Below are 16,337 nucleotides of genomic sequence, written 5' to 3'. Positions count from 1 at the left end.
CTGTGGGTTTTTCATATAAGGACTTTATGATGTTGAGATATGTTCCATATATCCCTACTTTGCTGAGGTTTTTTTTTAAACCAAGAATGGATGCTATCTTGTCAAATGCTTTTTCTGCATCTATTTGCGGGACCATGTGGTTCTTATTCTTTCTTCTATTAATGTAGTATACCATCTCAATTGTTTTGCCAATATTGAACCAATCCTATAGTCCAGGAATAAATCCCACTTGATAGTGGTGTGTAATTCTTTAATGTACCCATGAATTCAATTTGCAACTATCTTGTTGAGAATTTTTGTGTCCAGTTTCATCAGGGATATTGGCCTGCAATTCTTTTTAGTTGGGTCTTTGGTTTTGTAATCAAGATAATGTTGGCTTCATGCAATGAGTTTGGAAACTTTCCTTCTATTTCTATTTTTGGACACAGTCTGAGATGAATAGGTTATAGTTCTTTAAATGTTTGGTAGACTTCCGCTGAGAAGCGAACTGGCCTAGGACTCTTGTTTGTTGTGAATGTTTTGATTAGTGATTACATTTATTGGCTGTATATGGGTCTGCTCAAATTTGTATTTCTTCTTCAGTTTTGGTAGTGTGTGAGTTTCTAAGAATTTGCCCATTTCTTCCAGATTGCCAAGTTTGTTGGCATATAATCTTTCATAGTATTCTCTTATAATTGTATTGCAATGTTGGTTGTGATCCCCCCTCTTTCATTTGTGACTTTCTATTTGGATCCTCTTTCTTTTCTTTTTGAGAAGTCTGTCTAGGGGGTTATCAATTTTATTTATTTCTTCAAAGAACCACCTCTTGGTTTCATTGATTTGTTGCTCTGTTTTTTGTTTGTTTATTTTGGTAGCATTTATTTCTTCTCTAACATGTTATAATTCCCTTCTGCTGGTTTTAGGCTTTATTTGCTACTCCTTTTCTATCTCCTTTATGTGTAAGGTTAGATTGTGTATTTGGGACCTTTCTTGCTTATTAAGAAAGGCCTGAATTACAATACATTTTTCTGAACTTCCATTGCTGCATCCCAAAGGGTTTGGACTGTCCTGTTTTAATTTTCATTTGCTTACATGTACTTTTTTTTTTATTTCTCCTTTAATTTCCTGGTTAACCCATTCACTCTTTAGTAGGATGTTATTTAACTTCCATGTATTTAAAGGCTTTTCCAAATTTTTCTTGTGGTTGACTTCAAGTTTCATAGCATTGTGATCTGAAAATATGCATGATATGATCTTGATTTTTTGTAATTATTGAGGACGGATTTGTGACCCGGTATATGACCTATTCTGGAGAATATTCCATGTGCACTACAAAAATGAGTCTCCTGCTGCTGTAGAGTGAAATGTTCTGCATATATCTGTTAAGTCCATCTGGTCTAGTATATCATTCAAAGTCATTTTGTTGTTGATTTTTTTAAGATCTGTCCATTGCTGTACGTGGGTGTTGTTAAAGTCCCCTGATATTGTTATTATTAATGAGTTTATTTTTGCTTGTTATTAATTAATTTTTGTGTGGGTGCTCCCAAGTTGAGGGCACAAATATTTGCAATTGTTAGATCCTCTGAATGGATAGACCCCTTAATTATGATATAATGCCCTTCTACATCTCTTGTTACAGTCTTTGTTTTAATATCTAGTTTGTCTATATAAGTATGGCTACTCTGGCTTTCTTTTGATGTCTTTTAGCATGAGAGATGGTTCTACATACCCTCATTTTTTTTTTAAGTTTATTCATTTATTTTGAGAGATGTGAGGGCAGGAGGGGCAGAGAGAGGGAGAGAGAGAATCCTAAGCAGGCTCCACACTGTCAGCACAGAGTCCGATGTGGGACTTCATCCCACAAACTATGAGATCATGACCTGAGCCAAGATCAAGTGTCTGGTGCCTAACTGACTGAGCCACCCAGGTGCCTTTTCCCTCACTTTCCATCTGCCTATGTCTTTATGTATAAAGTTAGTCTTTTTTTAGGCAGCATATAGGTGGGTCTTGGCTTTTTTATCCATTCTGATATCCTATGTATTTTTATTGGAGCATTTAGTCCATTTACATTCAGAGTGATCATTGAAAGATTTGAATTTAGTGCTATGTGTTGCTTATAGAATCCATGTCTGTGGTGATGTTTTCTGGTCCTTTCTAGTCTTTAATGCTTTGCTATATTTTTCTCCAACAGAGTCCTCCCTAAAACTTCTTGCAGGGTTGGTTTGGTTTTCCTTTAATTTTTGATTGTCTGGGAAAGGCTTTGTCTCTCCCTCTATTCTTAAATTTTTTTTAATGTTTGTTATTATTATTATTATTATTATTTAATTTATTTATTGTTTACTTTATATCCAAGTTAGTTAGCATATAGTCCAACAATGATTTCAGGAGTAGATTCCTTAATGCCCTTTACCCATTAGTCTATTCCCCTTCCCTTGACCCTTCCATCAACCCTCTGATTGTTCTCTATATTTAAGAGTCTCCTATGTTTTGTACCCCTCCCTGTTTTTGTATTCTTTTGCTTCCCTTCCCTTATGTCCATCTGTTTAGTATTTTAAATTCTTCATATGAGTGAAGTCATATGATATTTGTCTATCTCTAACTAATTTCACTTAGCATAATACCCTCTAGTTCCATCCATGTAGTTGTAAATGGCAAGATTTCATTCTTTTTGATTGTTGACTAATACTCTATTGTATATACTTACCGCTTCTTTATCCATTCATCTGTTGATAACATTTAGGCCCTTTGAATACTTTGGCTATTGTCAATAGTGCTGTTATAAATATTGGGGTCCATGTGCCCCTTTGAAACAGCATACCTGTATCCCTTGGGTAAATACCTAGTAGTGAAATTGCTCGGTCATAGGGGAGTTCTATTTTTAACTTTTTGAGGAGCCTCCATACTGTTTCCCAGAGTGGCTGCACCAGCTTGCATTCCTACCAGCAGTACAAAAGAGATCCTCTTTCTCCACATCCTCGCCAATATCTGTCATTGTCTGAATTGTTAGTGTTAGCCATTCTGACAGGTGTGAGGTGGTATCTCCTTGTGGTTTTGATTTGTATTTCCCTGATGATAAGTGATGTGGAACATTTTTTGATGTGTCGGTTGGCCATCTGGATGTCTTCCTTGGAGAAGTGTCTGTTCATGTCTTTTGCCCATTTCTTCACTGGATTATTTGTTTTTTGGATGTTGAGTTTGGTAAGTTCTTTATACATTTTGGATACTAACACTTTATGTAATATGTCATTAGCAAATACCTTCTCTCATTCCGTTGATTGCCTTTTAGTTTTATTGAATGTCTCCTTTGCTGTGCAGAATCTTTTTATTTGGGTTCCAAGAGTTCTCCTTTGCTTTTGTTCCCTTGCCTCTGGAGACATGTTGAGTAAGAAGTTGCTGCGGCTGAGGTTGAAGAAGTTTTTGCCTGATTTCTCCTCCAAGATTTTGATGGCTCTCTGTATTAAATTTAGGTGTTTCATTCATTTTGAGTTATTTTTGTGTATGGTGTAAGAAAGTGGTCCAGGTTAATTTTTCTGCAGGTCTCTGTCCAGTTTCCCAACACCATTTGCTAAAGATACTGTCTTTATTACATTGTATATTCTTGTCTGCTTTGTCAAATATTAGTTGGGCATACGTTTGTGGGTCCATTGCTGGGTTCTCTATTTTGTTCCATTATCTGACTGTCTGTTTTTGTGCCAGTACCATACTATCTTGATGATTACCGTTTTGTAATACATCTTGAAGTCCAGGAGTGTGATTCCTCAAGTTTGGTTTTCTCTTTCAAGATTGCTTTGGCTATTCAGGGTCTTTCTGGTTCCATACCAGAATTGTTTCTTCTAGCTCTGTGAAGAATGCCAGTGTCATTTTGATAGGGAGTGCGTTGAATATGTAGATTGCTTTGGGTAGTATCAACTTTATAACAATGTTTCTTCTTCCAATCCAGGAGCATGGGATATTTTCTTTGTGTGTGTGCGTGTGTGTGTGTGTGTGTGTGTATCTTCTTCAATTTGTTTCTTAAGTTTTCTATAGTTTCAGTGTATAGATTTTTCATATTTTAGGTTGGGTTCATTCCTAGGTATTTTATGGGTTTTGGTACAATTGTAAATGGGATCAGTTCCCTGATATCTCTTTCTGTTGCTTCATTATTGGTGTATAGGAATGCAACCGATTTCTGTGCATTGATTTTATGTCCTGAAACTTTGCTGAATTCATGGCTCAGTTCTAGCAGTTTTTGGTGGAATCTATTGGGTTTTCCAAATAGAGTATCATGTCATCTGCAAAGAGTGAAAGTTTGACTTCTGCCTTGCTGATTTGGATGCCTTTTATTCCTTTGTACTATCAGATTGCTGAGGCTAAGTTGTCCAATACTACATTGAATAACAGTCATGACATCACAATGACTCTAAACCCATATCTTTCAATAATAACACTGAATGTAAATGGACTAAATGCCCCCACCAAAAGACATAGGGTATCAGAATGGATAAAAAACAAGACCCATCTATTTGCTGTCTACCAGAGACTCATTTTAGACCTGAGGACACCTTCAGATTGAAAGTGAGGGGATGGAGAACTATCTATCATGCTACTGGAAGTCAAAAGAAAACTGGAGTAGCCATACTTATATCAGACAAACTAGACTTTAAATTAAAGGCTGTAACAAGAGATGAAGAAGGGGATTATATCATAATTACAGGGTATATCAATCAAGAAGAGCTAACAATTATGAATGTCTATATGCCTAATACAAGAGCTCTCAAATACATAAAACAATTAATGATAAACATAAGCAACCTTATTAATAAGAATGTGGTAATTGCAGGGGACTTTAATACCCCACTTACAACAATGGATAGATCATCTAGACAGAGAATCAATAATGAAACAAGGGCCCTGAATGCTACATTGGATCAGATGGACTTGACAGATATATTTAGAATGCTGCATCCCAAAGCAACAGAATATACTTTCTTCTCGAGTGCACATGGAACATGCTCCAAGATAGATCACATAGTGGGTCACAAAACAGCCCTTCATAAGTATACAAGAATTGAGATCATACCATGCATACTTTCAGACCACAATGCGATGAAGCTTGAAATCAACCACCGGAAAAAGTCTGGAAAACCTCCAAAAGCATGGAGGTATAGAGGTTAAAGAACACCCTACTAAAGAATGAATGGGTCAACCAGGCAATTAGAGAAGAAATTAACATATATATGGAAACAAATGAAAATACAACAATCCAAAAGCTTTAGGATGAAGCAAAGGCAGTCCTGAGAGGAAAATACATTGCAATCCAGGCCTATCTCAAGAAACAAGAAAGTCCCAAATATAAAATCTAACAGCACACCTAAAGGAATTAGAAGCAGAACAGCAAAGACCCCCCCCAAAACCCAGCAAAAGAAGAGAAATAATAAATATCAGAGCAGAAATAAACAATATAGAATCTAAAAAAAAACAGTAGAGCAGATCAATGAAACCAAGAGTTGGTTTTTTGAAAAAATAAAGAAAATTGATAAACCTGTAACCAGGCTTCTCAAAAAGAAAAGGGAGGTGATGCAAGTATATAAATCATGAATGAAAATAAAATTATTACAACCAATCCCTCAGAAATGCAAGCAATTATCAGGGAATACTATGAAAAATTATATGCCAACAAACTGGAAACCTGGAAGAAATGGACAAATTCCTAAGCATCCACACACTTCCAAAACTCAAATGGAAAGCAACACAAAGTTTGAACAGACCCATAACTAGTGAAGAAATTAAATCAGTTATCAAAAATCTCCCAACAAATAAGAGTCCAGTAACAGATGGCTTCCCTGGGGAATTACACCAGACATTTAAAGCAGAGATAATACCTATCCTTCTCAAGCTATTCCAAAAAATAGAAAGAGAAGGAAAACTTCTAGACTCATCATTCTATGAAGCCAGCATTACTTTGATTCCCAAACCAGACAGAGACCCAGCAAAAAAAGAGAACTACAGGCCAATATCCATGATGAATATGGATACAAACATTCTCAACAAGATAGTAGCAAATTGAATTCAACAGCATATAAAAAGAATTATTCACCATGATCAAGTGGGATTCACTCCTGGCATGCAGGGCTGGTTCAACATTTGCAAATCAACCAATGTGATACATCACATTAATAAAAGAAAAGATAAGAACCTTATAATCCTGTCAATAGATGCAGAAAAAGCATTTGACAAAATTCAGCACTTTTTAATAAAAACCCGAGAAAGTAGGGATAGAAGGAACATACTTAAACATTACAAAAGCCATTTATGAAAAGCCCACAGCTAATATCACCTCAGTAGGGAAACACTGAGAGCTTTCCCATGAGATCAGCAACATGACAGGGATGTCCACTCTCACTGCTGCTGTTTAACATAGTGTGGGAAGTTCTAGTATCAGCAATCAGACAAAAAAGGAAATCAAAGTCATCCAAATTGGCAAAGATGAAGTCAAGCTTTCACTTTTTGCACATGACATGATACTCTACATGGGAAACCCGATAGACTCCACCAAAAGTCTGCTAGAACTGATAGATGAATTCAGCAAAGTCGCAGGATACAAAATTAATGTACAGAACTCAGTTTAATTCTTGTACACTAATAATGAAGCAACAGAAAGAGAAATAAAGAAACTGATTCCATTCACAATTGCATCAAGAATCAGAAAATACCTAGGAAGAAAACTAAACAACGATGTAAAAGATCTGTATGCTGAAAACTATAGAAAGCTTATGAAGGATTGAAGAAGATACAAAGAAATGGAAAAACATTCCGTGCTCATGGATTAGAAGAATAAATATTGTTAAAATGTCAATACTACCCAAATCAATCTACATATTCAATGTAATCCCAGTCAAAATTGCACCAGCATTCTTCTCAAAGCTAGAACAAGCAATCCTAAAATTTGTATGGAACCACAAAAGACCCCAATAGCCAAATTAATATTGAAGAAGAAGACCAAGGCAGGAGGCATCACAATCCCAGACTTTAGCCTCTATTACAAAGCTGTAATCATCAAGACAGCATGGTGTTGGCACAAATACAGACACAGACCAATGGAATAGAATACAGACTCCAGAATTGGACCCACAAAAGTATGGCCAACTTATCTTTGACAAAGCAGGAAAGAATATCCAGTGGAAAGAAGACAGTCTCTTTAATAAATGGTGCTGGGAGAACTGGACAGCAACATACAGAAGAATAAAAATAGACCACTTTCTTACACCATTCACAAAAATAAACTAAAAATGGATAAAGGACCTGAATGTGAGATAGGAAACCATAAAAACTCTAGAGGAGAAAGCAGGAAAAAACCTCTCTGACCTCAGCTGCAGCAAGTTCTTACTTGACACATCTCCAAAGGCAAGGGAATTAAAAGCAAAGATGAACTATTGGGACCTCATCAAGATAAAAAGCTTCTGCACTGCAAAGGAAATAATCAACAAAACTAAAAGGCAACTGATGGAATGAGAGAAGATAATTGCAAACGCCATATCAGACAAAGGGCTCATATCCAAAATGTATAAAGAACTCACCACACTCCACACCCCCCCAAAAAAAAACAATCCAGTGAAGAAATGGGCAGAAAATACGAATAGACACTTCTCTAAAGAAGACATCCAGATGGCCAACAGACACATGAAAAGATGTTCAATGTCGCTCCTCATCAGGGAAATACAAATCAAAACCACACTCGGATACCACCTCACGCCGTCAGAGTGGCTAAAATGAACAAATCAGGAGACTATAGATGCTGGCGAGGATGTGGAGAAATGGGAACCATCTTGCTCTGTTGGTAGGAATTCAAACTGGTGCAGCCACTCTGAAAAACAGTGTGGAGGTTTCTCAAAAAATTAAAAATAGATCTACCCTATGACCCAGCAATAGCACTGCTAGGAATTTACCCAAGGGATATAGGAGTGCTGATGCATAGGGGCACTTGTACCCCAATGTTTATAGCAGCACTTTCAACAATAGCCAAATTATGGAAAGGGCCTAAATGTCCATCAGCTGATGAATGGATAAAGAAGATGTGGTTTATACATACAATGGAACACTACTTGGCAGTGGGAAAGAATGAAATCTGGCCATTTGTAGCAACATGGATGGAACTGGAGAGTATTATGCTAAGTGAAATAAGTCAGGCAGAGAAAGACAGATACCATGTTTTCACTCATATGTGGGTCCTGAGAAACGTAACAGAAGACCATGGGGGAGAGGAACGGGGAGAGGGGGAAGTTACAGAGAGGGAAGGAGGCAAACCATAAGGGACTCTTAAAATACTGAGAACAAACTAAGGGTTGATGGGGGTGGGGAGAGGGGAAAGTGGGTGATGGGCATTGAGGAGGGCACCTGTTGGAATGAGAACTGGGTGCTGTAAGGAAACCAATTTGACAATAAATTGTATTTTAAAAACAAAAATAAAATAGAAAAGGAAATACCTGATTGGCATCTAAAAATGGTCCTTAATTTTTGAGGGAGAGAGAGAGAGCATGAGCAAGGGAAGTGCAGAGAGAGAGGGAAACACAGAATCTGAAGCAGTCTCTGGGCTCTCAGATGTCAGCACAGAACCCGACACAGAACTTGAACCCACAAACCGAGAGATCATGACCTGTGCTAACGTGAGATGCTTAACCAACTGAGCCCCCTAGGTGCCCTAAGAATTGCTATTTTTAAAATGTAATATTATTATAATATGATTTTCATACCAAGATTTCTTTGTTCAAATGGAATATATTAGGTAGAAACAATGTAAAATGTAAAAGTGTTCATTAATGTATAAGCTCACGATGTAGGTTTTGTATAGTCTTTACGTATTACACTTAAAAATGTTTCATAAGTCCTTTCCTTCCCCAGATTGGAATATTTCTGACAAGTTATCCCTTATATTTGACCCTTAGCATGGTAAGGAATTGGGGGAAATTTTTCAGGTAATTCAGGGAAACCCGTTCCCTTCCCTATCAACACAGCTTAAAGCATGTTTGTCAGTGATGGTTGGTCTGTAGATTCATTGTTATATTGGTACAACAGGGTGGTATCATGTGGAAGATATCCATCAGAAACTGTTCTAACCAGGACAACTCTTGGAAGGGCAATAATTGGCTCTCTGGGATTTACCCTCCCAATGGCTCTAATCAAGAGAATCATTTTATTTACGTAAAGGCTCCAGTTGCTGTAGGAAAAGGTTCCATCCCCTGATACACTGCATGCTCTAATAAGGTCCTCCTTTCAACTAAACCAAATCTTTTGGGTAAACACAGGACTCTCTTTTGTAGCAATGATAATCACAGTAATTTCCAGACTCTGTTGTCCTAAGATGATATAGAGGATTAGAATGTATGGTGTGGGCACACATTTATGTTGGCAACTTAAAGGAGAGGAAAACCAGAGGTCAGATAGGTCCACCAGGAAGGAGGGTGTAGATCATGAAGACAGATAAAGGGAATTTGGACAGACACAGGACGCACGAGTACTAATTAAGCACTAGGTAAGAGCATAAAAAGACTAAAGTAAAAAAAAAGTAAGCTGGCCAGTGATTTGTAGATCGGAAAAGACTCAGGTCTTTTCCTCCATAGTGGCTTTCCTCAAAAAAAGAAAGAAGATATTTCATTCTATAGCCTACCAAAGCAACTAGTGATAAAGTCTTTACTTCTCTCCCTTCCAGTAAGAAGAAAATTAAACCATAAAGTTCCTACCTTTTCTTTAGTCGTGTCTGGTATCCGTTCATCCCTCATCTCCTTCCCCTTTCTAAGTTCTGTAGAATGCTAAGGACAAGCCATGCAACAGACAGACACCACCTCACTGCTGCACTTTCAGCTAATGCACTAAGTTGTCCAGGTAACTGTGTAAAGAAGGAGAAAGTTATATCTGCATTAGAAGGAGCAATGGCATTTGGGATCATATATCTCATGATGTATTATCTCCCATTCTAGGGAAACTAAAAAGGAATCTCAGGATTTTTCCTTCATCTCTCAAATAGTAGTGACTCCTAAGTGAAATGATCTTTATGATTTACCATCTGTTACTGTTGTTTGTTTCAGTCAAAGCAGATGTCTTCACCCAGTGGGCTGCAGCCACTCCTCTTTGGTGAGGTCTGATCCTCAGCCATGGAGAGGGAGCCCCCCTTCCAAGTTTATTTTCTTGGATACTGTATCTCGGTCCAAGTTACCCTTTACAGATCTCTACGTCTTTATAATTACTCTCTCCCATGGTATAATAATTCCTTGAACTAAACTTCTGTTTACTTACAAGGAATTTATTTTTAAGCAATGCACTTGTGTGATTATCCTGGATGGTTTCTGAGCTGTAGAAAGTGGCTTAGTTTCATGTAACAACTAGTTAATGGTTAACAGTGATGAGGTTGAGTCAGTCATACAGGCTTGGGCCAAACTGTTTCTAACTTTCCTGCTGAAACTCAATCAAGTAGCCACTTGTAACATCTTTTTCAAGAGTTATGTTTGTAGAAGGTGAGCAAGTTGAGAGGCAACCACAGTTGTCTCTGTTGTGATTTCCTTCTGTTTTTGCTGTAGCTTATTAAGAAGTGTGAGGGAGACCCAGCTGTGGAAGGTGGAGACAGATGCAGCAAAGCTGAATGAGGCAGAGCCCTGTCACACTAACTGTAAGAGAAAAGATAGCATCAATCTCTCCCAAGACAGATTCAAAACCCACAAGAGAAAAAGAATAATCTAAGAGGTATAACTGTTATGAAAGTGATTACATTTTTTTTTTGTTTTGTTTTTTTTTTTTTAAATGTTTTTTTTTTTTTTTAATTTTTTTTTTTCAACGTTTATTTATTTTGGGGACAGAGAGAGACAGAGCATGAACGGGGGAGGGGCAGAGAGAGAGGGAGACACAGAATCGGAAACAGGCTCCAGGCTCCGAGCCATCAGCCCAGAGCCCGACGCGGGGCTCAAACTCACGGACCGCGAGATCGTGACCTGGCTGAAGTCGGACGCTTAACCGACTGCGCCACCCAGGCGCCCCAAAAGTGATTACATTTTTTTAACAACAAAAAGAAACATAAGACTCATTAGGCACAGTATATTAAAAGATAAATAGCCATTCATTAGTTTCAGTAAATATTCAGAATTCTTCTGAAGTTGGAAAATAAAAATATATGTGGAAATTATAAATTATGCTCAGAATTCAAATACTATCTCCATTCTCATCTTGGAGAGAAAGAAATAATGTGGACACCTTCATCAGGCCTGTGACAGACACAGATTCAGCTTTACACACTATGATCAGGTTACTTTCTATTCCCACGCCCCCAACCCCATACTCACACTCTTCCTCCTTTGCTCTCTCAAAGAATTTGTATCTTCCATTCCTAAAAATTCTTTTCAAATTCAGTTACATTCACATGTGCCCTGGGAAGCATTCTATCACTTTCTCCCCAGTCCATGTCACAGATATGTTCACCAAAACTAAGATTTTTGGCCTTGTTCATACTATGAGTATCTGTAAGTTGATGTCCATCTGTCTTTTTTGTGTTTCTACTTGTTCCCTAGTTTTCAGTCTAGAAACAAGTCCTGAGTGCAACTAAACAGTCAGAAGAGAATGGTCTTCCTACAAAAATATTTAACTGAAGCTCCAGAATTTTCACCCTGTGGACAGTAGTTCCCTTATCTGAGGTAACACTTTCTGTAGTTTCAGTGACCCTGCGATCAACCATGGCCTCTGGAAGCAGATGATCCTCCTGAGGCTTCATCAGAAAGTCAATTGCAGCCCAACGCTAGATCACATGCCTGGGTCACTCTTGTCACTTCATCTCTGATCAGGTGAGCATATTGTTATCTTACAGAATCACAAGGAGAATAAGAGTGAGTACAATCAGATATTTGGGAGAGACACCGTAGTCCTATAACTCTAACAACAGTATATTGTTATAATTGTTCCATTTTATTAAAGTTGTTAATCTCTTATTGTGCCTAAATTTGTAAATTACACTTAATATAGACATGTATTTATAGGAAAACAATAGTATGTATAGGGTTTGGTACTAACCTTTGTTTCAGGCATCCACTGGGGGCCTTGGAACCCAGTGGATAAGGGGGCGCTACAGAAAACATTTTGAAATTGGTAATAGATTTGATGTTCATCATGACTTTTTATCCATGAGAGATTATTGGAATTAAAGTTATTCTGTTGTTTTATAGTCCCATTAATGGAACACAGCCTGAAAATGTTGAAAAGGAAACTAAAGCTATTCAACAAAAAAAGATCATTTGTTTCATGGAAATTTTCTTCTGTAGTTATGTGAGGAAGTTTCCAATTACTATTTACCCAAATATCACCCTGGGATGAATGAGAATTTGACAGTTAAGAAGCTATGTTACTATAACATGGCAAATATCTGGATAAAATATAAAAGTGGAAAATTTTTTTATTTTATACTTAATTTGTGAAATTTTTTATTCTGGTGAAATTTAAAATTTACAGAGAAGCTGCAAAAGTGGTACAAAGAACCACCACTAACCCTTTACAGATCCAGCAGTAGTTTATATTGTGTCTAGAAAGACGTTTTCTATCCATCTACCTACATACCTACCTAGCTACCTAACTACCTACCTATCTCTTTTTCTGGCCATTGGAGACTAAGTAAGAGACATCATGTCCCTTTACCTTTAAATACTTTGATGTTGATTTCCTAAGAACAGGGACTTTATTTTACATAACAGCAGAGTTGACAAAACAGGAAATGTAATATGAATACAATATTATTATCTAATCCATAGTCGAAAGTCATATTTCTCCAATACTCTGAAATATGCTGCTAGTAGCTATGTTTTCCCAGTGCAGGGCCCCCCATTTAGATAATGTGTCTCCTTCGTCTCCTTAGTCTAGACCAATTCCTCAGCCTTTATTTGTCTTCATTTAACTGAATATTTTTGAAGATTACAGGACAGCTATTTTGTCCAGCTTGTCTCAATTTGAGTTGGTCTCATGTGTCTTCAATGCTGAAATCAGGCTGTGCATTTTTGGCAGGAATGTTTGGCAGGAATGTCACTGAGTGACATTATGTCCTGCTCAGAGCATCATGTCAGGAGGTGCAAGATGTTGGTTTGTCTCAACACTGGTGTTGTCAATATTGTATTATTAATATTGACTAATGTATTATTAATATTGTTAATATTGACTAATCTTGTGATGTTCATCCACCACATTTTGCTCTTGTGAAGTTTACTATTCTTCATTTTGTAATTAACAGGTAATTAGTGGGGAGGTATTTTAGAGCATGTAAATATCCTGTTTCTCATATTTCATTCACTAGTTTTTAGTATCTATTTACCATTTTTAACTCTACCATTCCTTCTATACACATTATTAGGATCCCTACTGACAGAAATAATATTTTCTTCTCCACTAATAATTTATAAATATATCACTATGAGGTTTTGGATTCTTACTTCTCTCAATTCATTAGCATTATTTCTCTTAATGCCCAAAATGTCCCAGCGTTGAACAGTGGTAGTCCTTTTAAACTGGCTTCTGTTTCTTTTCCATGTGTCCCTATGATTCTTGGAGCATTTTCTTACGTTTTGGGGAAGTATGTGATTCTTTTCTCAGGTAACAAGGAATGAATGATGAAGGGGAAAAATGCAAGTTCTGAAAGCTACTTTATTCTACTGGGTTTTTCACATTGGCCTCATCTGGAAGTAGTTCTCTTTGTGCTTATCTTGATGTTCTACTTGACGACATTGATAGGCAACCTGTTTATCATTGTCTTGTCATACCTGGACGCCCATCTCCACACTCCCATGTACTTCTTCCTCTCAAACCTCTCTTTTCTGGATCTCTGCTACACCACCAGCTCCATCCCTCAGTTGCTGGTCAATCTCTGGGGCCCAGAAAAGACCATCTCTTACGCCGGTTGCATGACTCAACTTTACTTTGCCCTTGCACTGGGAACCACAGAGTGTGTCCTCCTGGTGGTCATGTCCTATGACCGTTATGCAGCTGTCTGTAGACCCCTACATTACACCGTGCTCATGAACCCTCGTTTCTGCCACCTGTTGGCTGTGGTTTCCTGGGTCAGTGGCTTTACCAACTCAGCACTTCATTCCTCCTTTATCTCCTGGGTCCCCCTCTGTGGACATCACCAAGTGGACCATTTCTTCTGTGAAGTTCCAGCACTGCTGCGATTATCGTGTGTTGATACCCGTGCTAATGAGCTGACCCTCCTGATCACAAGCTCCATTTTTGTTTTCATACCACTCATCCTGATTCTCAGCTCATATGTTGCCATTGCTCGTACTGTGCTGAGGTTGCAGTCATCAACCAGACTTCAGAGACTCTTTGGAACATGCGGAGCCCATCTTATGGTTGTGTCCCTCTTTTTCATTCCAATCTTGTGCATATATCTGCAGCCACCATCAGGAAGTTCTCAAGAACAAGGCAAGTTCATTGCCCTTTTTTATACTGTTGTCACACCTAGCCTCAACCCTCTAATCTACACTCTCAGAAACAAAGATGTAAGAGGGGCAGTAAGGAGACTAGTGGGACAGAAGAGGCCTGTGCACTCATGACCTTCACAAGACAACACAGTGCCTCCTCAGTAAGGACTTGTCTGCATACATCCATCGTCTTCTCTCCCATTTACTCACTCAACACCAGTGGAGTGTGTTTCTCTCAGAACCACAGAGCTCTGACTCACAGATATGAATTAAACAGTCTGCCTAAATACTAATCACTCTCCAATGGAGAAAACATCCATTTAAAACAAAGATCAAGGGGCGCCTGGGTGGCGCAGTCGGTTAAGCGTCCGACTTCAGCCAGGTCACGATCTCGCGGTCCGTGAGTTCGAGCCCGGCATCGGGCTCTGGGCTGATGGCTCGGAGCCTGGAGCCTGTTTCCGATTCTGTGTCTCCCTCTCTCTCTGCCCCTCCCCCGTTCATGCTCTGTCTCTCTCTGTCCCAAAAATAAATGTTTAAAAAAAAAAATAAGGGGCGCCTGGGTGGCGCAGTCGGTTAAGCGTCCGACTTCAGCCAGGTCACGATCTCGCGGTCCGTGAGTTCGAGCCCGGCATCGGGCTCTGGGCTGATGGCTCAGAGCCTGGAGCCTGCTTCCGATTCTGTGTCTCCCTCTCTCTCTGCCCCTCCCCCGTTCATGCTCTGTCTCTCTCTGTCCCAAAAATAAATAAAAAAACGTTGAAAAAAAATTAAAAAAAAAAAAAGTAAAAATAAAACAAAGATCAAAAATCAGTATTTTCCATGGTACAATAAATAAAACAAAGGTATCCTATCCTTAATTGAAATTAAGAAATAAAATTCCTGTAGAATGATGATATACTTAATTTTTAAAAACCTAGACTATTGTCTTCTAATTTTTTCCTTTTAAGGAAGAATTTGCCCTAAAATTTGTTTTCTATTTTTGGTTTAACTAAAGACATAGTGAAATATCTTAAATCTTTTCTGCAATCCTGTTATTCTTTTTGGAATTAATGTAGAGAGGAATTTTGGTCTGTATTCTTTAATACCCTATAGCATCAGTAAGAAAATGAGTTTTATGAATTATAACAAGAAAGTCTCTGAAATACTGAAGTAAACATAAGCATATGTGTTTCTTTCTCGAGGCAGTGGGAAGTGTATAAGAGGTGGAAATCACTTAAAGAGTTGTGTGATATAACCTGTAAGGTAAGGGTCATTAAAGGCCAGGGATTATTAGGAGAAGTGTTTTGGGTACACAGTTAGCCTGAGGAGCAGTAAGGAATATCTGAGGCAGACAGACTTCTAAGCTCTGGAAATGACTGCATGAATCCAATTGGTGTTTGAAAGAATTACCTGAAAATATAGTAGAAAAATTTTGTGATGAAAGCATATGGAACACACAGTAAAATGTCTATAAACATATAGATAATATAACAATCCCAAATGTTGCAAAACTATGAAGTAATTGGAGCTATCACACATTGTTTATGGAATATAAAATCATTCAATCATTTTGAAAAAAAAAGCTTATGGAAAATGTTAGTTTTCTTTTTAAGCTTAATATAATTTGAATGTTTGAGATTAGAAAGTACATAATGAAAATCAACTTTTCCATATTTTATTTATTTATTATTTATTTATTTATTTATTTATTTATATTTTCCATATAAATAAATGTATTTATTTTATAAAAGTAACAGTTTTGTTACCTATAATGTTTGCCAACCATCTCCTTATGAAATAAGTGTGCTGTGTACATAACACTAAACTGGCAGCTGTATTTAGCTAGAGCAGATGAAGGACAATTCACTGTAAAGTAAAATCTTGAAATCTGAGTTTTGTATGGTAAACCAAATCTTATTTGTAGTTTTTGAGGCCTTTAAAGTTTAGATATGATGATTAAAACCT

General features: G+C 37.6%; 1 pseudogene; it reads left to right on the top strand.

Annotated features, from left to right (window-relative positions):
• Window positions 1–13,579: 13,579 nt before the first annotated feature.
• Window positions 13,580–14,726, top strand: LOC112853606 (olfactory receptor 2J3-like; annotated as a pseudogene).
• The last annotated feature ends 1,611 nt before the right edge of the window (window positions 14,727–16,337 follow it).

The sequence above is a fragment of the Puma concolor genome, chromosome B2 (assembly GCF_028749965.1).
Source record: "Puma concolor isolate L17-30 chromosome B2, mPumCon1.1.hap2, whole genome shotgun sequence".
In the NCBI taxonomy this organism is placed as follows: Eukaryota; Metazoa; Chordata; class Mammalia; order Carnivora; family Felidae; genus Puma; species Puma concolor.
The sequence above is the reverse complement of the archived record's forward strand: the minus strand, read 5'-3'. Positions and strand labels throughout refer to the sequence as shown.